Genomic DNA, 24964 nt, shown 5'->3' on the forward strand with positions numbered 1-24964 from the left:
ACAATTTTAAAACTTTATAGGTTTTCACTACATATCATTACATCAAAATACCATTACCCTTCCTTTTTTGATCAAATTCTAGACTAAATTCTAGAATTTTAGACTTCCTAAATTCTAGACTTTCTCTTTTCTACCCTAAAAAGCATAAAAAATCGAACAATTTTAAGACTTTAAGGATTTTCACTACTAATCATTACATCGAAATACATTACCCTTCCGCTTTTGATCAAATTTTAGACTAAATTCTAGAATTTTAGACTTCTAGATGACTAGAAGAAAATTTAGACTTTTAAATTTAAATCAATTGTTATCTTAGAATTTGCAGCATGTCGATCTTCTTTTGGCAAAAACTGAAGTTGTGGGACACAAAATCGCAGAAAACGCCACTTTGCGGTGTTATGATCTTCTTTAATTACTTAAAAAGGACATCATCTTCTGACTACATGTCAATAACATTGATAATTACTTCAGCATTCGTGTCACTACCAGTTGACAATTTATGAATAAGCATGGAGCCCATGTCGGCATTTGTGTCATAATTTAGAGTCTTTGTTCCATATGGGGAGCTAAGATCCTCCTGCTTTGAGTTTTAGATCATGAAGAAATGACTGAAAGTCTTAGAATTTGCATAAAATTTGCTTAGAATTAGAATTTGGTGTTCTTTAATTACTTAAAAAGGACATCATCTTCTGACTATATGTCAATAACATTGGTAATTACTTGAGCATTCGTGTCATTACCAGTTGACAATTTATGAATAAGCATGGAGCCCACGTCGGCATTTGTGTCATAATTTAGAGTCTATGTTCCATATGGGGAGCTAAGATCCTCCTGCTTAGAGTTTTAGATCATGAAGTAATGACTGAATGTCTTAGAATTTGCAGAAAATTTGCTTAGAATTAGAATTTGGTGTTCTTTAATTACTTAAAAAGGACATCATCTTCTGACTATATGTCAATAACATTGGTAATTACTTGAGCATTCGTGTCATTACCAGTTGACAATTTATGAATAAGCATGGAGCCCACGTCGGCATTTGTGTCATAATTTAGAGTCTATGTTCCATATGGGGAGCTAAGATCCTCCTGCTTTGAGTTTTAGATCATGAAGAAATGACTGAATGTCTTAGAATTTGCAGAAAATTAGTTTAGAATTAGAATTTGGTGTTCTTTAATTACTTAAAAAGGACATCATCTTCTGAATATATGTCAATAACATTGGTAATTACTTGAGCATTCGTGTCATTACCAGTTGACAATTTATGAATAAGCATGGAGCCCACGTCGGCATTTGTGTCATAATTTAGAGTCTTTGTTCCATATGGGGAGCTAAGATCCTCCTGCTTTGAGTTTTAGATCATGAAGAAATGACTGAATGTCTTAGAATTTGCAGAAAATTTGCTTAGAATTAGAATTTGGTGTTCTTTAATTACTTAAAAATGACATCATCTTCTGACTATATGTCAATAACATTGGTAATTACTTGAGCATTCGTGTCATTACCAGTTGACAATTTATGAATAAGCATGGAGCCCACGTCGGCATTTGTGTCATATTTTAGAGTCTTTGTTCCATATGGGGAGCTAAGATCCTCCTGCTTAGAGCATTAGATCATGAAGAAATGACTGAATGTCTTAGAATTTGCATTTCTTAGTATTATGACCGTCTTTGAGCAAAAATTAACGTTTTGCGACACGAAACGGCCTAAAACGCTACTACGATAACTTTTCATCATTGGGTGTTCAAAACTCTAGTTGAGGATTTTAAACCATGGAAAATCTACGGAATACCTTGGAATTTTCCACTTTTTGGCAGTTTGACTCTGTTTGAACAAAAATTGATGTGACGAAAAATGGCAGAAAACGCAATTTTCCATGGTACAATCTCTTTTGTTGCAAGCTTTAGACTATCCGTCTCAAGCCCTTTTGATTTGCAGTGAGCAAGTTACAAGTCGAAGCCCCATTGGTCAGCGGTACGTGCAATCCGTCTCTGGCCTCCTTAGGTCAATAGGGCAAAGGCTCATCTAGTCATATTACAAAACTGAATCTACAACAAAAGTTAGTATTTAGGACGTATGATCTTATTGATAAAAGGTCTAAAAATATTAAAATCCTAATCCACAAATAGAAACTGATTATCATCTAAGCAGCTCGTTTGTAGTCTAGTTGTTCCTAACTCGTGGATACTCAGGACAGGTGCATGGAAATTAAATTCTCTTTTTTGTCCCACTATTCAAGTTCTATCTTTTGCAGATTCTGTCATATGATTTATTTTCTGTTTAAAGATTTAAAGAAAAGATGGTTTATTTATAAATCTATTATTTTAAAATTTACTCCTTTGAAAATTTAAAATGCCTAGATTTTATGTGAGGCTGTTTTAAAACAGCATTGCACAAACAATACAAGAGATTGAAATTTCCAATTCCATATCCCATGCTGGGCTTAAGGTACGAAATAAGGTTAGTACGTGGTTTGGTATTAAATCAGAAGTTAGGCAGGGTAGTTTTCTATCTTAATCTACAAGGATCCTTCTTATGGACTGTGTCCTAAGGAATACGGCAAAGGCTTTGGGAGAGCATGGGGGTCAAATGGGAGAAAAAACTCTCCTAGACTTGGGTTATGCAGATGATTTCGGTGCCCTAGATAAAAATTTTTGCGAAACAAATAAATTTTGGGGGTTTTGAAAGTTCATGGTGCAAGAATGTTTTTTCGAATTAATGTGAAGAGGTAATGAAGGGATTTAGAGTACCGAGAAGATTAATCAAATTGATAGTTTAACTTACTTGGGTAGTATTATTAGTTAAAACGGTGGATGTGAGAAATAGAACAGCCAAGACCCATGGTATTTTTCACAGTTGAAAAAAGTTTGGAAGAATAGAAGGATAAGTCTGCAAACAAAGACTAGAATATTTGAAGCTACAATGATGACAGCGGTCGAGAACGGTTCCGAAACGTGGGCTCTTTGGAAGATGGAGGAGGAATTTTTAGATGTTTCGGGTACCCCTTTGACTACCGTATATTATTAGATAAAAAGCTGTGCAAAAAAAATGTGGTTCTATCCCTTTTTTTATGGCTATAATGAGAGAAAGGTTGCGATGGCTCGGACACGTTCTGTGGGTGAGGGATAAGAGATTGCCAAATATAGTCCTTTTGGCCACCCATCTAGGGTCAAACGAAAGGAATATATTCGCTAAAAGGGAAGGAAGAAGTTATAAAGAAGGATTTAAAGGAAATTGGAACTTCTTGGGGGTGGGGGGTAAAGAAAGATTGTTCAAAAAGATTTGGATTGAGGAAGAGCAGCGTTTGTCTAAGTCGGCGTGGCGCTGCAGTAAGTTGTTGTTAGTACTAGTAGTATATTCAAAGTTCTCGTACTATTTAAGCTGCAATTCAATATTTATGAAAAAATTGAGAAACTTTACAAATATTCTAATAATTACCGAATGATAAATTTACGTAAATAAAACATCAACAAAGATTATTTTTTAACACTTATAACAACTTTTCAAAAACGGGGAGATAAAATCTAAAACAATTCAGATAGTAATATAAATTTCAAACATAAAACAAATATAAATCAATTTAAACAAAAAAGTGAGTATCTAAAGGGGCAATGAAAACAATTCTGGGAAAATAATGTTCTTATGAAATTATAAAATAAAATTGCTCACCACAAATGTTTGTTATAAGAAATTGTTTTTATTGAAAACTTGATTAGTGTTTCCCCGTTGTTCTTTTAAATTTTCAAATACAAAAACAGTAGATCTCCTGTTCAAAAAAATTGTCGTTTTCAAGGAAATGCAAATTACACTCTAGCCATTAGGGAGGGGGGTTTATAGGATCAACTGCCCCACCATACAGTCGGTCATTGTTGTTCTTTACGCATTTTATTGCCTTTAGCTTCTTTGAAAAATTGTTTGAAAAGGCTCTTTTAATTTCATTTTATTATATAGTACCTGTTGAACTTCAAACTAATAATTTTGAATGACATTCATTCGGATTCTTAAGAAGCATTCAACCTTTCGATTGCGCTATAAATTCACTGAATCCTTCCAATAAACCTAAAATTTATTACCCTTTTGAAGACAAAGAACTTCCGAAATGTCCCCGACAATGGTATAAATACCGAATAGAGTTAAATTCTGAGGTCGAAGGCTAGTGAACTAAGTCAAAAATTCAATTAAAGTATGCCTTTATTACGGTGAACCGATACAAACAGAGAGTTTATTTGTAAAAAACCTTGACTCGAACATTTTCGTTCTTTGTATTTGCTTAATATATTAAACAAAAGAACCATTAAGAGTGTAAATAGGCAGAGTTGTTTGTCTCTCCAGAAATCGCATTTTCTTGGCAATCTTTTCGCTCAGTATTAGTCAACCTAAAGCCTTAGTTAACCCGTCTGTTTCTTCTCCAGAAGTAGGGATAATATAACTGGCTTGCAAAAATGAAAATAATAATAAAAATAAACCAGTGTAACTAAAGCAGACTTTCTAACATGGAAAATGGAGTGACGGTGAATAATCTCACTTTTACTTTTTGGTCTAACGCCATGATTCCCATCATGGGGCGCAGACCCATCAAGGGGGGCATTGCAATATTTTGGTGGGTCATGGACAGGACGTGCACCCTTCGGCTGAGTTTGCTTTAGAGCCGTAGTTTTGAAAAGAAAAATAAACATTTTCAAACAGTTCGTGGTAACGAACGGTAAATAAGGAGCGACCCGGCTCAATGGTAACCAAAACTCTAAAAAACGGAATTTTGATACCAATAGATACATCAAAAGAATCAGATTTTAATGCTGATTTTAAATATATAAGTTTCATCAAGTTTAGTATTACCCATCACAAGTTACGTGAAAATTTGAGAAGATTTTTTTTACCTGAGAAAATTTGGCTGATTTTAGAAAAAAGGGGAAAAGACCCCTTAAAAGTTATAGAACCTTAATGAAAATCACACCATCATATTCAGCGTATCAGAGAACCCTACTGTAAAGGATTCAAGCACCTTTCTACGAAAATGTGGAATTTTGTATTTTTTGACAGAAGATCCACTGATGCACGTTTATTTTTTATTTTTATTTTTTATCTTCCCAAGGGTGATCATATCGACCCAGTGGTCCTAGAATATCGTGGAAGGGCTCATTGGAACGAAAATTAAAAGTTCTAGTGCTCTTTTCAAGTGACCAAAATAGATGGAGGGCAACTAGGCCCCCTCCCACGCTCATTGTTTTCCCAAAGTCACCCGATCAAAATTTTGAGATAGCCATTTTGTTCAGCATGATCGAAAATATTATAACTACGTCTTTTAGGATGACTTAATCCCTCCAAGGTCCCGGGGGGGAGGGCTGAAAGTTATGAACTTTGCCCAATGTTAACAGATAGTATTGGTTATTGGGAAGTATACAGACGTTTTCAGGGGGGATTTTTTCTGGTAGTGGGGGGTGGGGATGGGTCGGGGGTTATATGGGAGGATCTTTCCATGAAGGAAGTTTTCATGGGGGAAGGGACATTGCTATGAAGGGGGCGCCAGATTTCCGATCATTATTAAAAAAAAATCTGAAATTAAATTTAAAAAAACAAGTTTTTCAACTGAAAGTAAGGAGCAACATCAAAACTTAAAACGAACAGAACATATTAGCTATATGATTGGGTTCATCTGCTAGTCAATACCTCGGTCTTTAAGCCAAAATTTTTTTAGTACTTTCATAAGAGCTATTTATTCTCATTAACGACCAGTGTGATTAAGATGTTATTTTTGAAGATTTTGAACAAAATTCGTACTTAAGTTTAAAGAGCAATGTATTGATTAGGGGGCGAACCCCTAATATACGTATAAAAATATATGAATATAGGAGTTCGTTACGTAAGTTAATTCGTAAGTTACGTATATTTATTACTAATAAAAACGTTCGTAAATAAAATTAAACAACTTTCGAGAAAACCATTTAACCAAATAAAAGTAAAATTAATATGGAAATTTAGTTTTAATTATTCATGTACGGTGAGCCAAAATCAAAACCTGTATTAATTCAAAAACGGTCAAAAATTAAATAAATAAAACAAGTTTTTTTAACTGAAAGTAAGGAACGACGTTAAAACTTAAAACGAACAGAAATTATTCCGTATATGAAAGGGGCTGTCCCCTCCTCAACGCCTCGCTCTTTACGCTAAAGTTGGACTTTTTCACAACTCTTATTTTTTTAACAATAAACAACTTTAGCGTAAAGAGCGAGGCGTTGAGGAGGGGACAGCCCCTTTCATATACGGAATAATTTCTGTTCGTTTTAAGTTTAAACGTCGTTCCTTACTTTCAATTAAAAAAACTTGTTTTTTTTATTTAATCATGTAAAAGACGTCACATTCAAATGCATTAAGAAAGCAAAAATGATATATGACAGTATTACAATGATGTAATACATTATATAAAAGATGTTGTATTCAGGCAATATTTCTGTATTAGATACCAAGTTAAGGGCCTTTTAAGCTTCCTTCAAGTGAATACACGTAGAATACTGAATAATAAAATGTAAGGTACTGTGCCAAAATCCAGGACACACTAAAGAAAGACCGCGTCTAAATCTCAAAGCCGCTGTTGATAAACAGGTTTCCGCTACATAGTGAGATATTGCTCACTCCCTGACTAAGATTCAAACTTTAGTTTTTTGGGATTTAGGGGGACTAAAAGGTATCTAGTTTAGGTTAGGTTATGTTAGGTTTGGTTACGTATTTAATAAATGCTTTGCTTTACCCCCACCCCCCTAATGTGCAAATATATAGCCCTAATTTGTTCATAAACTATTATATTTTCATCCAATTTCGTTTTATTTCCTTAGCATTAATCAAACTTCACTTCTCGCATGTGTCCTGGATTTTAGCACAGTACTAAATTTAAGTATCTCAAGTGTGCATCAGAATTTTAGAAATACCTAGGTGCGGCACGGCACGAAATCGGTTGGGAACCACTGGTCTAACACATTAGCTTCTGAAGATGTGGTTCAGGATTCTGTTGGAGAGACCGGTGAATTAGAGTGAGGAAGGACTTCAGAGTTTTATGTCAAAACATAGCCTTGTATTCATAGCTTCAAGTATTCTAATCTTGCATCGCAGACTTATCTTCTTATTCTTCCAAACTTCATTTTTAAATTCCGAAAAAAAACACCCTGGGCCTTGGCTATTCTACTTTTACATCTTAACTAGATAACCATATTTACTAATAATACTACCTAAGTTATTGAAGCTATCAACTTGATCAATCTTTTTTTTACCTAAATCACATCTTCACCTTCGCTTATTCTTAGTCTAAGCGAATTATTCTTCTTAATATTAATTTTCAAACATATTCTTGCACCCTTAAACTCACAAAACGTACAAAAAATCATTTATTTTATCAACATTTTCGTTTAGGGCTCTCAAATCATCAGCATAATTTAAGTCTAAGAGAATTGTACTTTCCCATTTGATTTCATGCTCTGGTGTGTTCCTTAGAACAAAGCTTATCAAAATAACCAACTTAACCCTGCTTAACTACCGATTCAATACGAAACCAGCCACTGACCTCATTCCTTGTTGAAGGAATATTTTTCTCGTACATGGCACTAATCACTTTAATGTATTTATCTGGTATTTCACACAAGAACGTCACCTTCGCTAAAGGTCTTCTATCGCCCAACTCAAACGGTTGTTCATAATCTATAAGGCCCATCTCAACTATTAATCTAAGAGTGAAAATTCTGTCGACACATCCTCTTCCCTTCCTGAAAACCACACTCTTTCTCTTAAAATTTTGTCTACAGCATCACCAAGTCTAAAAAGTATCATCGTACTAAGTATTTCACTTCGTACGGAAACCAAGCCATTTCCTACTACCCTTATAATTACCACACTTATTTTTATCACTTTTTTTATAGAAAAAGCTTGATCAAAGTATTCCTAAAATCACTAGGTACTTCCCCTTTTCCAGGAATCATATTCATAATCTTCAGTAGTTAATCTCTAACTTCACAACAACCATAGTTAGAAAACAGCATTGTAGAATCCTTTCCAAAATAACTTGTCTTAAGAACATTTTCTACTTCTAGAGATCGCCAAGTCTTTGATTAATTCTTTGGTTACAATTTCCCCCCATCAAGAGATTAAGACTTATGGCTGGCCAATTACCTGACCAACTTTTAACCAGGCAAGCGCTCTTGAAGCTTTATGCAAATCATCCAGCCACTTGTTTATTTCATCTTCAATTAAATATTTATATTCAACTTTAAGGTGACTGGTGCCCAGTGATGCCCTTTTGCTTGCTTGACCAGGGGCGTCGTTCTGTGGGGGGAGGAGGCTAGGGGAATTCCCCCAATATTTTTGAGAAAAAATTAAATTATTGTATAGCCCACGCCCCTTGAATATCCAGATATGAACCCCTATTGGCCCCCCCTCCCCCTAATAAAAAATGCTGTAGCTACGCCCCTGCGATTGACGCATCCAAGTGGATTCATCTTGACCTTGTCAGATGAACTTCCACGTGTAAAACAGCAAACAAAGTCGAAAATAAACTAAGCACCCTCATGGTACCCTTATCAGATTACGACATCTGGAATCCTTAAAAATAATGAGCTGCTAGCCCCTAAGTTATTCCGCACCTTACAGGTACTCTGGCTGAAGACATGAAAGTGCTGCGAAGCAGCCAGGTATCTAGTACCGGAAATACCGTCGATTGGTAAACATTAGTTGTTATTGTTGATCTAATGGATTTTGGATAAGAAGAAAATAGGATTAAAAGTCTACCTTTTCCACAGTGAGACATATAAGGTAAGTTTTTTTTTTGCTGGAGCTTCTCCGCATTTAAGGAACTCCTCAACCTTACCAAGTGTTTGCAGAATAATTTCAGCGTGATTGCGAAGTGTTTGGCTACGGTAAACAGTCCAGTTGAGAACTTGGTAAAATGAGAATTTGGAATTTTCTGTGGGAAGAAAAGTTTCCAGGGGAAATTTTACACAGGAGGGAGGGAAGAGAATATCTTGGCATGATTTGAAGAACAGTCAGGCATTGAATTAAAAAAAGTTTTTTTTTTAACTGAAAGTAAAGAGCAACATTAAAGCTTGATACAATCAAGAAATCATTCGTTAGATGAGGGGCTGCCTCCTCCACAATTCCTTGCTCTTTAAGCTAAAGTTGGATTCTTTGTTACTTTTGTTTAAAAAAAGACTCCTCAAGCACAAGGGCCGTTAAATTTGAATGAGAAGTATTTAACCGTAAAGAGCGGGACATTACCGAAAATAGTAAGGGATTGCGGAGAGGACATACCCACTCATATGGGAAATAATTTCTGTTCGTTTTAAGTTGTAATATTGCTGCTTACTTTCAGTAATTGATACATAAAGAAATTCACCAAATGTAAATGCTCTATGCCATTCAATATAATACCAATATAAAATGATACCACTGCCATCACAGCTCTCCACCCCCTTAATGGTGTTAAATATATATAGCCTTAGACTGTAAACAAAAGATTGCTGATTTTGAAAAATGCCCGATCTAAAATTTGTACTAATGGGTCGATACAAAAGCATTTTAAGCAGGGGCGTAATTTGCTATGGTGCAGAGGGAGTAACTGCCCCCTCCAGACCCAAGTTCCCCACAGACCTCCGTTTGCCCCCCCCCCCAGCCAAAATTTAGTTTCTACAACAGATCTTCTTAAGACTAAGATAAGCCTATATAATTCAAGTATACAGAGAAACAGGTCAGTTTTATTTATTATATCTTTGCCTTTATGGTAATATATGGATCATTTTTTTTCAGATTTCACTGTCATTTTCACTTGATTTGGGAAAATTAGCTCCAACTTTGCCTTTCCCAGGATTTTGACCAAATTGCGCCACTGATTTTAAGCTTCTGGGTTGCAAGGTTATGCTGCTTAAATAAAGCTTTTCCTAGCAAAACCTACTCTTTTCGTTTACGGTTACAAATGTAATATTTCGAAGGTGTATTATTCGTGATTTTGAAGTTATGCCTCCCCCCTCCTCTGCTCCCTTAATTGGGAAAGTCTTCCCTCTGGAGGTTGAAGAACTATACAGAATTTTCCACTAGGCCCACTTAAAACTAGGCTAGCACATTTTAAGCAAGAATGCTGTGCCTTGAGTTGAAGGGAGCGTGAGATTGTGCAATACGATTCAAAAAGACATAGCCCTGGAGGGGGTTAGAAACACCTGAGCTAGATTATAATAGAAGCTATGCCATAAAATTGCCCAACATTTAGACTTAGCTGCATCAATAGATATCCTAGTGAAAAATAATTAGTCTTTCAGTTTGCCCACATAATTTATTTTTTGGACGCGTTTTTTGTGCATTGATGTCAGTCCATTCGCACGTATTAAGAGGAACTTTTTTGTATTATTTCCGCATTGTTAAGAGAGATTATTATTTTATTCCTGATTATAAGGAAAATAGCTGATATTTCATGCCATTTCGATAAGTTTGTTTATAAAGATCGCAGGAAAGTTTCCCACCAGTAGACCTAGCTATTTTTTCTCAGAATCTTTGAACCGATTAAACTAGTTTTTACACAGTTAATTTTTCTAACATCTGGGAATGGAAAAAATTGCAGAATGTTTTCCAAAATAAACTTACACTTTAAAAACGTTTTCTACTTTTAGAAATTGCAAAATCTTCAATTGACCATGATCATTTTGCAGATACTTCATACATCATTAGACGGTATTTCTTAAGTAGAAACAAAAGGGCATTAACCAACTTTATGAAGAGGATATATATATATATATATATATATATATATATATATATATATATATATATATATATATATATATATATATATATATATATATATATATTATATATATATATATATATATATATATATATATATAAATTCTACATTTTTTTGGATTCCCAACTGCTAGGAAACATACGGTGTAAAAATCGCTTAATCGGTCTTAAGATACTGAGAAAAAAAGCTAGGTCTAGGTCAAGGAAATTTTGATTTCAGTTTTTTCATGGCGTGGGGGGAGGAGGACCCTCATGGGCATGTTCTTAGTATACATATCTTTGAGGCCAGGTCGAGACTTGAAGGTCGATGCGATAACCTTCAGTATCAGGGGAGTAGGCTATATACTTTTTCTTGTAGATCGTATAGGCCTATATTATACCTTTGAATAGTTTTGAACGCAAAAAGACTGCATTTTCGATGTGTGGTGGGACGGAAGATTTCAAGATTGGGGTCTGTAAACCAGCATTGGAGGGTTTTCGATTGTTAAAAATGGACAGCCTATCTCAGAATTTTTACTCACTGACAAGTTTTGGTACTTATGTGTTATATAATACACACTCGAGAACTTGTACTGCGAACATAAGGCAATACCCAGTTTTCACGGTGTTTATACCAGACAGTTAGCTTCGGCTCGGTGGGAAACTAAATTATAGCTATATTTCAATTAAAAATTTCATTGTTATTTTGGTTAGGTTAGGTTAGTTTAGATTACGTTTTTAATATAATGCGCTCATGGCGGCCCCCTTCCATAATTCTCTGTTGTAGTTTTCATAATTTTGTTGGTAGAGTATTGTATTTTCATCATGTTTTGTTTTATTCATTAGCATTCACCAAACTTCACTTCTCGAATGTGTATTATATAACACATAAGTACCCAATTTTTTCCCAATTTGGCCGGAAATTGTTGTTTTTTGGTAGAAAAAGGCGTGCACTTGGTAAAGTTAATACATGAGTGACGCATCGCCGTTTAATAAGTTAACATTGGTGTGTTAACCATGACTTGAAAGGATAAAACAAGGGAAATAAGAAGCGGCATTTCCGAAACTTCTCTAAAAAACTAGCTTTGAAGAAGCCTTATGGCTGAGCTGAATCTGGCCTTTACTTTTTTTAAAGGCTTGTACAGGCCAAAAATGTTCACATCTATTAAAGGAGTATCATGCTTACCAAATTGGAATATCGTTCAAATAGTATCATTTGATAATATCGTTCAAGTTTGTTTTAGAATATACTTTAGACATTTTCTATTTTGGATCGAAGGTCTTGGCAAATTGAATACTTTCTTTGAAACCTTACATTCTTATGGACGGCGTAGTAACTATAAATTAACTTCAAAAAATCGTTTTGTAGTGAACCAACAGCTGTTGAAGTAAATAGTTACTCAAGTGTAGTTCCGTCAACTCTTTCTTTTCTACTATTGCTACTATTAAATTAGTGTTTTAGTCACGTTTTTATTAAAAGAATAACAAATTCTTTAACTATCAGGAATTTTCGGGCCGAGTTTAATTAGAAGAAAAGCTTTGCAACCTTGAGTGAATTCTAATTGAACTTTCAGTTTTTTTTTTCTTTCCGAGGGGTGTTAGTAAAACAGAGATCAAAGCCACATATGACTCTTTGAGCTTCAAGATGGTGACTTGTGAAAAGTTCGCTTGGCCCCGTTTTTAGCTTCATCCTAATGCAATACACATACATCTAGAATTTTTGCTGTTTAAACTAGTTTTAAATCTTTAATTCGTAGAAAAACGAAAAAATAAATACAGCCCTCTGTAGGCTACATTAAAACTATCAAAAATTCAGAATATTTTCACACTTCACTGTTTTGCGAAAAATTAAAGTTTTGTTTGTAAAATTTGGGCTTCTGGAACTTATATAAAAAAAAATTCCGTTTTGTTGTAGAAATTTCAAGTTTATTATATACTCCCCAAGATTTTGTCTACCACCTATACTGTTTTTTTTGGTAATTTCTTACAGTTTTTTTGTCTAAAACATCAAAATTCAACATATAAAATAAATAAAAATATATTGTGGAAAACTACGAGTTATAAAGAAAATATGACATTTTTTTTAAAGTTTGATTCACTGGGGCCCGTTTTTAGTTTCATCCTAATGCAATAGCCTACATATGCATTTAGAATTTTGCTATTTGCACTGGTTTTAAGTTTTCTGTTCGTAAAAAAAAGAAAAAAATGCAATCCTCTGTAGACTACAGCAAATTTATCGATTAAATCAGAAAATTTTTACACTCCACTGTACTGCGTATTGTGATTGTAGTTTTTTTGGTAAAAATTGGGCTTTTATATTTTAAAAGAGTTTTTTTAATTGTTACACAAACTTTCAAATTTAGTCTTCAAGGACGCCAAAAGGTTTTGTCCAGCACCCACTGGTTTTCGATTGGTTATTTTTAAAGTTTTTGGTCTTTTTGTCAGAAACATGAAAATTCAATAGATAGATTTAAGAATATATTGTGGAACACTCTGAGGGATATAGAAAACCTAACTACTTTTTTTTATTTTGCATGTACTTGCGTATTATAACATTTTCCTAAACAAAGAATTGTCCTTTTCTTGTTTTGACAAAAGGAGATATTGACAAATTGAAATTGACAAAAAAGAAATTGACAAAAAAGAAATTGACAAAAGGAGCCCTATAGAAATTCGCCTGAAGAATTCGTCTGAAGAATTAAAATAAAAATCTTCTATTGTAGCTTCGCACGGAAACTCAATCAGGAATTTTTACTTAACAAAACCGTCAGTTTTTTCATTAGTGCAGTGTTTTATTTGGAGAAAAATCGGTAACAATTGATTTTCTATTTTGAATAAAGGATTTTTTTGAAAGGGCAGCAATTCAACTGAGAAAGTTCAAAAATAATTAGTGTCGAATAACTAACAGCATAATAACTGAATGCGTCATAAAAAGCTCCACTAGAAAGACAAATAAGTTTTCTTAATCCGTAAATTGTGCAGCGGACTGAGATAATTGCTCAATACACTAATTTTCTTTTATCCAAACGATTATCGGAATATAAGCAAAACATAAGTGAACTATTTTTGATTTTTTTTTTTCCCTCTGGGGACTGCCAAATCTCCATTACCTGTTGTACATTCGAACGTGCCACTTTTTTTACCACGGTTGGCATACATCCGCCACGTAACGTCTCTTCCCACCACGCGTGGCACACTTCTGCTTCGCGTGGAACGCGCCACCGAGTGTGCATAATTTTTGGAAGAAGGTGACTCCTTATTTTTTCTCTTCCATTGGTTTTATGGAGTCAATTATCCGGGAAATAAATATCTCCTACCTGTTCGCCCTAGTGTAAGTTATACTGTAACGGTTCCATTTGTCTTGTTTCATGCTCTTTGATAGGGGTGGGGTCAAACTTTACAGAATATGTTGTATAGTTATCCTACCATAAAAAACACATACCCTAATTCCCTGTTGTTCTTTTCATTTTAAGAAGGGTTGGAGCCCTCCCCCTAAATGTTTCCCTGAATATACCCTGACGTTGGGTTGAGAAATATTTTATGCTCCCGTCTGCTTTTTGCTTTCGAAAAAACAAGTTCTTTTATTACTGTCTACACAAATCCCCCACTGAATGCTTCAATTAAATAAATAGTCATAAATGTGTTTTTGTAAGACGCAGCCTGGCACCATTGAAAACTGCAACATGATAATACACCTTAATACATTTTTATATTAGTGATAATCGGAAGGTATCACAAAAGGGGGAGTGAAGAAGGAAGTCCTTCTTCCATACAGTTCAACACTTTATTAAAATGAAATGTGATACAATACGGCTTCAAGCAAGGCCGTATCTAGAGGGGTTAGGGGCTTTGAATCCCCTCCCTCCGAAATGTTTGTCTGACTCGTAAAAACATAACGAAAATGAATATAAACAAAACTTTTTATGTCTTTTTTTATTTTTTTTCTACCCCCCCCTGAAAAAAATCCTTTTGTACACCCCCCCCCCCCCCCAAAAAAAAAAAAATCTTGGATACGTCCTGGTTGCAAGCATTATGCCCGATTTTTACCAGACTTTTTGTCTGAGTTCGTAAAAATACAACAAAAAGTCTTCGAAAAATTTAACATACAAATATACATGTTCAATCTATCAAATGTATGTTCAATTGCCAATATCAATAGCAAATAGAATGAGTGTTGGCAAGTTGAACAAACTTCGGTCTTTTCTTTTCTTATAAGCAATATAATTTTCAAATACAAACTCGAAAATTAGTGGGTTGTGAGCCAACAGCCGGCAAGGATCATGGTTGTTTAAGCACAATTACTAAACTGCAACTTTGTCAAAATTTTATTTTCTCGTATGGCTATTATTAAATTAGAGTTTTGGTCACGTAGTCATCAGAAGAAAATTTAATTCTTAATTCGATGCGTGTAATTGCTTTAAAAAATTATTTTGGAAAAAGGCTATATGACAGCCACACAAAGTTCTAGCTGACCTGCTATCATGCCTTGACGCATCGGGGGATAAGGGTGGGGTCATGTCTTCGAGATCGACCCGAAAGGATCACCAATCCCGGGAAAACTGTCAAATAACAATATAAAAATGGAGCTTGTTGTTGGTTTATGAGACCCCTTCCCTCCCCTTTTTTCTTAGGTGCTGATCCTGTGTTTACAAATGATTCTACTTCTTCAATAATAATGGCGACGAGTGACCGGGATGAATTGTGTAACTACGGTTTTTAGTTGCCAGGTTCGCATAGGTATACACAAAAGGGTCACTTTTTTGTGTGGAGAGGATAGGTTTTGTCAGTACTTGTTCCGTAGGTGATTATACTTTGGGTGGCAACGACCAAATTTGCCAATTGACATGTTAGGTTATTAAGGACGGGGGCTGTCAGGGTGCTCAGTGGAACATGCTTGTTGTATTATACAAGAACTATATCAGAAAGTTTGTGGTAACGTGCTGTGAGTAAGGAGCGATAGTAACCAAAACTAAAAAAAATGATAAAAATTATTCCATAAGTAACGGTTTTTCAACCTAATTCTAAATGTATAAAATGGATTAAGTCAAATGCTACCCATAAACAGCAACGAGCCAGAAAAAATTTGCCTCATTGTAGAAAAGGGGAGAAATGCCCTCAAAAAGTCAAGCTATATTAACGAAAATCAAACCATCGGATTCAGCATATTAGAGAAACCCTGATCTACTGTACAAGCCCCTCTGTACACAAATGTGGAATTTTGTATTTTTTGCCAGAAAAAAGATCACGGATGGGTGTTTGTTGTTCATTTTTTCCCAGGGGTGGTCGTATTGAACCAATCCATAGTCCTAAGATATCGGGAGACGGAAACTTTGAAAATTTTCGGGGGAAATTTTCTGCACGGGAGATGGGGATTTCCCAAGGGAGAATTTTCCGCGGAGAAGAAATTTTCGGGTGAAATCTTTCTTGGGGGGAATTTTTCAGAATTTATACACGAAATTCTATTTATTTGGCTTACTTTCTCTTTGGATGCACAGTTTTACACATGGAGACAATGTTACGGGGATACTTTCAGTGGGGAGAAAATTGTCTGTTTTTTTCCGAAATTTTTCGCGGGAGGAATTTTCCATGTAAGAATTTTTCATAGTAAGATGGGGTGGGGGATTTTTCTGGGGAAAATTTTCCAAGGAAGATGGAGCGATTTCTGGCATGACTTGAAAAACGATTAGAAATTAAATAGAAAAACAAGTTGTTTTTTTAAGTGAAAGTAGAGTTGATGTTCCAGGGGAATTGTCCGGGGAACATTTTCAGCGGGGAATTAATTGTCTGAGTGGATTTTAACTTTGAGAGGGATTTTCTATGGGAGGAAATTTCCATTAGGTGGGCATAATTTTCTGGGAAAATTTTCCACAGAGGGGAGAGGCGGATTTTCCGGCATAATTTGAAAAACGATCTCAAATGAAGTAAAAAAACGCTTCTTTAACTGAAAGTAAGGAGCAACATAAAACTTAAACAAACAGGAATTATTCCGTAATATAAGGGGGCTGCCCCTTCCTCAATCCCTCGCTCTTTATGCTAAAGTTTACCTTTTTTCCCAATTCTTTAAGAACAACTCCTGAAACACAAGGGCTATTTAATCAGAATAAGCAGCTTCTTTCCAAAGAACTTGAGCATGAAGAGCGAAGTATTGAGGAGGGGGTATCCCCCGTCATATACGGAATAAAAATTACAAAGAAAAACAATAAAGAAACAAAATAATTTGGCATGGTCGACTAATTTTTAGGACATATTGTTAGGAAAATGTGTTCAATAAGATCCTTTCCAATTATGTTTCATTATCGAAGCATTAAAATTTGTTCTTTTCATAGCTTCAGAAGTCATAAAACCATCGAAGGTATCTGTTTTTATGTAGGAAACTCAGAGGCAATAAAAATGCACTACGATGCATAATACCAGGCTATGATGATGAGTGTAAAGTGATCTTGAGACAATATGCTGGATGTTTAGTCATCTAGTTTTTAAGTGAGCTTTTTTTTTCTTTTTTTTTTAACACAAATTAACACTCACTTAGTAATGACGTTGAGAGTGATTATGTAATTGATAATAAAGAAATTGGTTGCCCTTTTTCCCCTTCAGTTTTTGATCTACCTTGTAATATCTTTTGATCTATAGAGGACTTCAGAAAATATATATGTTTTCAGTCAGAAATTCATCACACCAACCGAGCTTCTCATTATAAATTTGTCAATCACAATTCATCGTAATCACTATTCACCACAACGTACTAAATGAAGTATTATCATTGTAGCTTTAGCGTTATGAGATCCCAAATTCTCAAACCGCACTTGAAACCCCTTAGCTCAGTTTAATCCCTATACAGAAATCGCTATGATAGAGGGAAAATTGTCTATCCGCAGTAGCTTTGATATTAGAATAAATGAGAAAGGGGGGTATAATCAACTCACAAGCACCAACAATCAATGTATTGGTTGAATAAGCTTATAAGGTTTGTCTAACTAAAAACTATGTAAAAAAAAGTGATGTAAAATGGGGCAACCAACTTCCCAGGCCCTAATTAGGGCTATATATTCTTTTTTGAAAGCTTTATATCATTCATTGTGCACCATCAGCTTCCCAAGTGATCAAAACACTCCCTCAAGTTCCGAGTTCTTTTTATAACAGGTGGTTTCTAGTTGATCTTCCGAAATTTATCAAAATTTTTCTTTGATGCTGAAATTCAGTTATTTTCATATTAATTTTTAGGCTTTTCTCTAACCAACTGTTATATCAGTCATATGTGACTTTAGCTAGTCGTTTTAGTGTATGAGCAGTCTATAGATGGATTTGTGAATAAATAACTGTTGTTGGCCAGGGATGCTGTTGACGCTGACATTCATGATATATTTCTTACATTGAGGGATTAACAGCTTTTTTATTAATTTAAGTGATTTCTCGAGAACAAGAGCTTCAACCTTGTACTTGTCTTCTCCCACCCTTAACTTTTGAGCATCTAACAAGCTCAGTGAATTCATTATAGCACAAATGTCCGTGATAACCCCCTTAAAGCTTAGGTTTGATTAAATTCAAGCTTACAGACAGTCACAGTCACTTCATATGACGTACATATTTACATATAATTGCTGAGATCATAGGCAGCGCGCCAGCGCTGCCTAAGTAAAGAACGATGTGGGCACAACCTGTTTTTTTTTCTCCATACCCGGGCACTTCGTATCGAAGGAGTTGTCATAGAAACTTCGAAAAGGGTTCATTCGATTGGAAATTGGAGTGCCTAGTGCCCTTTTGAATAGTCAAAAGTGATTGGAGGGCAACTAGCCCCCCCCCCCCCGCCCATCATTCCCCCAAACACACTCAATCAAAACTTTGAGATAACCATTTTGTTCAGCGTAGTCGAATTCCAGATAGAAAATATGTTTTTGAGGAGGACACTGCCCCACAACCCTCAGGGCAAGGGTTTTAAGTTATGCCCTGGGGGCATATAAGGTTCTTAAAGACGACGTTATCATAGGAACTTCAAAACAGGCTCATTCGATTGGAAATTCGAAGGGATAGTAACGTTGTTAATATCCAAATATGACTGAAGGACCCCTAGCCCCCCCCACGCCCATCATTCCCCCTAACACATCCAATCAAAATTTTGAGATAGCCATTTTGCTCAGCGTAGTTGAGTTTCAGATAGAAAATATCTATTTAAGGAGGACACTCCGCACTAGCCTCTGGGCAAGGGTTTTAAGTTATGCCCTAGGGGCATATAAGGTTTGTAAATTCAAAGAGCTAGAGGCCTTTTTAATAGTCGAAAGTGATTGAAGGGCAACTAGGCCCCCCCCCCCCCACGCCCATCATTTCCCCAAACACATCCAATCCAAATTTTGAGATAGCCATTATGTTCAGCGTAGTTGATTTCCAGATAGAAAATATGTTTTTGAGGAGGACACTCCCCCACAGCCCTCATGGCAAGGGTTTTAAGTTATGCCCTGGGGGCATATAAGGTTTTTAAAGAAGGCGTTGTCGTAGAAACTTCAAAAAAACTCATTCGATTGGAAATTCAAAGGGCTAGTGCTCTTTTTAATAGTCGAAAGTGATTGGAGGGCAACCAGCCCCCCCCCCCCCACGCCCATCCTTCCCCCAAACACATTCAATAAAAATTTTGAGATAGCCATTTTGTTCAGCGTAGTTAATTTCTAGATAGAAAACATATTTTGAGGAGGACACTCCCCCAAAACCCTCAGGGCAAGGATTACAAGTTATGCCCTGGGGGCATACAAGGTTTTTATTGAAATCTTTGTAGAAACTTGAAAAAGGGCTCATTCATTTGCAAATTCAAAAGGATGGAGTCCATTTTAATTGTCGAAAGTGATTTGTGGGCAACTAATCTCCCTCTCACACCCATCATTTCCCCAAACACATCCAGTGAAAAATTTCGGATAGCCATTTTATTCAACGAAGTTGAAAGGTTTGGAAAATAGGTCTTTAAGGATGACAACCCCTCCCCCCACACCCCTCAGGGCAAGGATTTTAAGTTATGCCCTGGGGGCATATAAATTTTTTATTGAAAGAGTTGTCGTAGAAACTTCAAAAGTGCTCATTCAATCGGAAATTGATAGGGCTAGTGCTTTTTTTAATAGTTGTAAGTGATTGGATACCGACTAACGCCACTCTTACGCCCACCATTTTCCCAAAAACATCGAATTAAAATTTTGAGATATCCATTTTGTTCAACGTAGTTAAAAGTTCTGGAAATTAGGTCTTTTAGGATGATAACCCCCTCAGAGCCCTCAGTGCAAGGGTTTTAAGTTATGCCCTGTGGCATATAAGGTATATATAGAAAGTTGTTGCATAAATCCTAGGTAGCGCGATCGCGCGGCCTAAGTAAATAACCAGGAACCTCGAACACGAGACAAGAAACGAAGACTATGAAAAGAGGAGGACAATCTCTCGCAACCCTCAGGGCAAGGGTTTTAAGTTATACCCTGGGGCCATATAAGAACGATGTTGCCATACTGTATTAATTATTAATTCTTTCCTTTAGGGCAGGGCCCTTCGTATTGAAGATATTGTTGTAGAAACTTCGTAAAGGACTCATTCTATTGGAAATTGGAGTGACTTGTGCCCTTTATAATAGTCGAAAGCGATTGGAAGTTGACTAATACCCCTTCCACGCCCACCATTTGCCAAAACACATCCAATCAAAATTTTGAGATAGCCATTGCCTTAGGGCAAGCCCTTAGGGCAAGGGTTGTAAGTTATGCCCTGGGGGCATATAAGGTTTTTATAGAAGGCGTTGTCGTAGAAACTTTAAAAAAGGCTCATTCGATTTAAAATTCAAAGGGCTAGTGCCCTTTTAAATAGTCGAAAGTGATTAGAGGGCAACTAACCCGCCTCTCACGCCAACGTTTTCCCCAAACACATCTATCAAAACTTTGAGATAGCCATTTTATTCAACGTAGTTTTAAGATCTGGAAATTAGGTCTTTGAGGATGACAAATTGAAATGGCTAGTGCCCTTTTTAATAGTCGAAAGTGATTGGAGAGCAACTAACATCTCTTCCGCGCCCACCATTTCCCCAAACACATCCAATAAAGATTTTGAGATAGTCATTTTGTTCCACGCAGTTCAAAGTTCAGGAAATTATACCTTTGAGCAGGACACTCCCCCCACAGTCTTCAGGGCAAGGGTTATAAGTTATGCCCTGGGGTTATATAAGGTTTTTATTGAAATCTTTGTCGTAGAAACTTGAAAAAGGGCTCAGTCGATTTGAAATTCAAAGGGCTAGTGCCCTTTTTAATAGTCAAAAGTGATTTGAAGGCAACTAACGCCCTGAACTGTTCAAACTTTCGGGGCTACTTCTGCTTATAAAATTTAACCAAATCAAAATAGCGTAAGTGTATCCATGCTATCAAAGAAAGTAAACAGATTTTTTTACGAATAGTATCAAGTTTTCCTCTTCAGGTCAACTAGAGGGGGTATGAAACTAAGTTAAACAGCACTATGTGTCCAGATTTTTAAAAGGGTGTATGTTGTTAAAAATTGCTGAATTTTCTTCTCCAGCATACAAATAGAGGGCCAACTATAAAAAACGGAAATATTTAAAGTTTTATTTTCTTTTTCCTGAAAAGACTATGTCAATATAAAACGAACAGAAATTAATTAAAAAAAACTTTTCCCACAAAATAAGCTTTTCAAAGAAAAGTAAAGAACTCCATTAAACAAAAAATGAGCAAGTATAAAATCAAATAATCTACCAAGCTTGAAACTACAACAAATCAGCATCGATAAATAAATGAAACCCAAAAGGAACAGAAATTACAATAAATAACCGAGTCAAACTCAAAACGAGCAGAAATTAACATAAGTTGGGCGCAAACCCCCTATGCCTTCCCAAGACCAGAACAAAATTTGCACTTTACTAAAAAAATACAAATGAATATGCAGTGTCAGTTTAATATACATATACCGATATTTAGTAATCAAAATGTTAATATTATTTGATTTATTAAATTTATAAGAGTAAAAACATTTATATTTATTTCAGTAAAGTGCAAATTTTGTTCTGGCCTTGGGAAGTTATAGGGGTTTTGCACCCAATTTATGATAATTTCTGCTCGTTTTGAGTTTGACTCGGTTATTTATTGTAATTTATATTCTAATATATATATTATATATATATATATATATATATATACATTTATATAAGTTCACATCAAATCCGATCTATTTAATTACCTGCACATACTACTACTACTACTACGACACCTACTACTGCTACCACTACTACTTCTAACAACTCACTGCTGCACCAAGCCGCCTCAAAAGTCACTCAAACTTTTGAGAATTCGTCTACCCCACATGAATATTCTAAATTCAGGCCATAATAAATTCATTTACATTTTTTACCCCACCCCCATAGAAAACTATCTTATATTTCCTGAGGTGTGTCAGTGTGTAAGCCTATGTTAATGTAGAAGTATTATTATTGCTTTAAAATCTGGTCCGCGCGTTAACGGGTTGCACTCAAATACAACTCTCTTGACCCAGGACGGCCCCAGCCCTTTTTGTCTCAACAGCTGCTTAATCTTCTGAGATTAACTGAAAAGACCATATTTCCTGTTTACTTTTGCCAGATTTCTCCAGGTACTCATTAAAGGTAGGTTTACTCTGGCTGAGACTACAAAGTCACCCCACTAACCCCCCCACCTTCCAAAGAAAATAACCAGCACTACCAGGACTCGAACCCCTGTTATCAGAGTCCCTGTGGCAAATCAGAAAATCAGATGATTGAACCTTGGGAGCGCCATTATTAGCCTGCAGAAAATGTTACGAAGCACTCTCCTAGGTTTGTAATGAGTGTGAAAAAATTTTAATATTCTTAACATTGTATTTGTGCGTTCTGTTCTTCCTTCCACACTGAATTCGATAACGCTTATTAGACCTACATAAAACGTTACTTCAACATGACTGTAAGATGGGACCCAACGTAAGAGTTTTGAAGGCAGAAATTCAGCAAATTTCAACGTTTTTCTTATGTTGGCGCATCAAAAAAGGATACACTTTGATGAAAAATATTTCAATTTCTGAAAGCTAGAAAGTATTTGTGCTGGTTCATTTCGATTTTATTGCTTCTGTGGATGATGATGTGTTTATGATGAGGCTCAAACAAAATAACAGCGCAGTCTGAGGGGGGCCGTTTTCAACTAAAGGAAGATGGATGTAAGATCTGTAGGAAATGTACAGATGTAAGATCTGTACGAAATATAACAGCCTTATCATAAAACGGTATTTAAAATCTTACGTCTACACTGTAAAGGATCCTTTCATCGTGTGTAGCTCAAGGGATATCTGGACACCGTAGCTTTTTGTTTCTGTGATCTCTCTTAACCAAATAATCAATTTCACAACATTCAGAGCCGTTCCTGGATTTGGTGGCATCCAGTAGAAAATTAATTACAGCCCCCCCCCCCTCCCCAACTCAAATACAAGGCAAATCAAAATGAAAAATTTGATCAAAATGGGCAACCTCTCAGCCGCTATGCTCCCCAAAGGGCGCCCGGGCAGTTATCCCGGTTGCCCCCTTCTGAATGGCTCTGATGTCAAATGATTTATAACTGCAGAACAAGCTTGTCTATATGAAATAGAAATCGTTCCTGAAAATGACTGAAAACGACTTGAATTGTATATTGAATAAGCAGACAAATATTACATTTCTGCTCTGAGAGACTGTCTTTTCTCAATTATTAAGGTATGTGTTCCTCCAAGACATGGGATTTTGCGAAACACCTACAGCTGTAAATTGCAGCGACAGAACAAGATACTTACGTCATTAAATTGACTAGTTTCAGATTGACTAGTTTCGAGCCAAGATCATCATATTAATCTGGCTTTTGGTAGAGAATAATTTAGACTTGCTGAAAAAATTGGAATATTGTCCTATGTCTGCATGTTTCTGACGCTTAAACTTAAAAAACGAGGCTAATTCAAAAATGTAATTGTGTAGAATCTTAACTATCGGGCATTAGCAAAATCTTCGTCTAACATTCGAACATTAAAACCATAAAACTGCAGAAAAGCCAACCCAGAAAAGCAGAAAACCCAGCAAAGCAGAGGGAAGATAACCAACAATTGCATATACTTTCAAACCTTCAAGTAAATGATTGTACATAACTTTCATCTTCGTAGTAATTCTTTTTATTCGTATGCAAATTAGATCCATAGAAGGTAGCAATAGTAAATTCCAAAGCACTTTTTCAGTTTTTTCTCTCAAAAATTCTTGACAGTGAAAGTTGAGAGAACAAGTTTATCTTTTAAATTGATAGACATCAGTGCTATTAAAGTCAGAGGCGAACGACATAACTTGCCTTCGAAAATTGATGATTGTTTAATTATGATGAAGATCAAGGTTAGAGCCATCTGTCAGCGGGTTTATATGTATGGCGCACCGGGGGCTTTTTTCTCTTATGATGAAGCATTTATTTACAAAGAAGCTAAAACTGAGATTTTATTTTGGACCGTTTCTTTGTTATCAGAACTGACTGCCTCATCTCGGATGAGGAAATTCAGTTTTTGTAAAATGTATCAAAAACCCACTCCTTCAAACCAAGTAATATTTATTGGCGGGTCCAATCAATCAATACTATATTTTCTCTCTTATTTCGTTCCCTAAAATTTTTAGAATTTTTAGTGTTCCAAAATGCATTAAACCATTGTAAAGAAAATTTTGGATGTGAAGCTAGTACATAATTTGCACTACTGAAAAAATATAAATGTTTTTACTTTTATAACTTTAATAAATCAAATAATATTAACATTTTGATTGCTAAATATCATTATATGTATATTAAACTGACAATGCACATTCAGTTTTATTTTTTTCAGTAAAGTGCAAATTATTTTTTGGCATTGGGAAGGCATAGGGGTTTTGAGCCCTGCTCATGTTAATTTCTCCTCGTTTTGAGTTTGAATCGGTTATTTATTGTAATTTCTGTTCGTTTTGGGTTTCATTTATTTATCGATGCTGATTTGTGGTAATTTCACGATTGGTAGATTATTTGATTTTATTTTCGCTCATTTTTGGTTAAATTGAGTTCTTTACTTCTCTTTGAAAAACTTATTTTGTGGAAAATTTTTTTTAATTAATTTCTGTTCTTTTTATATTGACATAGTCTTTTCAGGGAAAAATAAAATAATTCTTTAAATTTTTTCTTTTTTTAAGATTTTATAGTTTGGCCTTATATTTATATGCTGGAGA

The 24964-nt window shown here is 35.4% G+C and overlaps 1 protein-coding gene across 1 annotated transcript in view; it reads left to right on the forward strand.

Moving 5' to 3' along the window:
* Window positions 1–8668: 8668 nt before the first annotated feature.
* The window catches only part of LOC148949658 (uncharacterized), a 145321-nt gene continuing 129025 nt past the window's right edge, over window positions 8669–24964 (forward strand). Inside the window, exon 1 of the mRNA XM_089093643.1 lies at window positions 8669–8790. The gene's annotated coding sequence lies outside the window, so the exon portion shown is untranslated. The remainder of the gene's footprint in view (window positions 8791–24964) is intronic.

Source organism: Artemia sp. Qi Xiang Cuo, chromosome 8, assembly GCF_049724085.1.
Source record: "Artemia sp. Qi Xiang Cuo chromosome 8, ASM4972408v1, whole genome shotgun sequence".
Lineage (NCBI taxonomy): Eukaryota > Metazoa > Arthropoda > Branchiopoda > Anostraca > Artemiidae > Artemia > Artemia sp. Qi Xiang Cuo.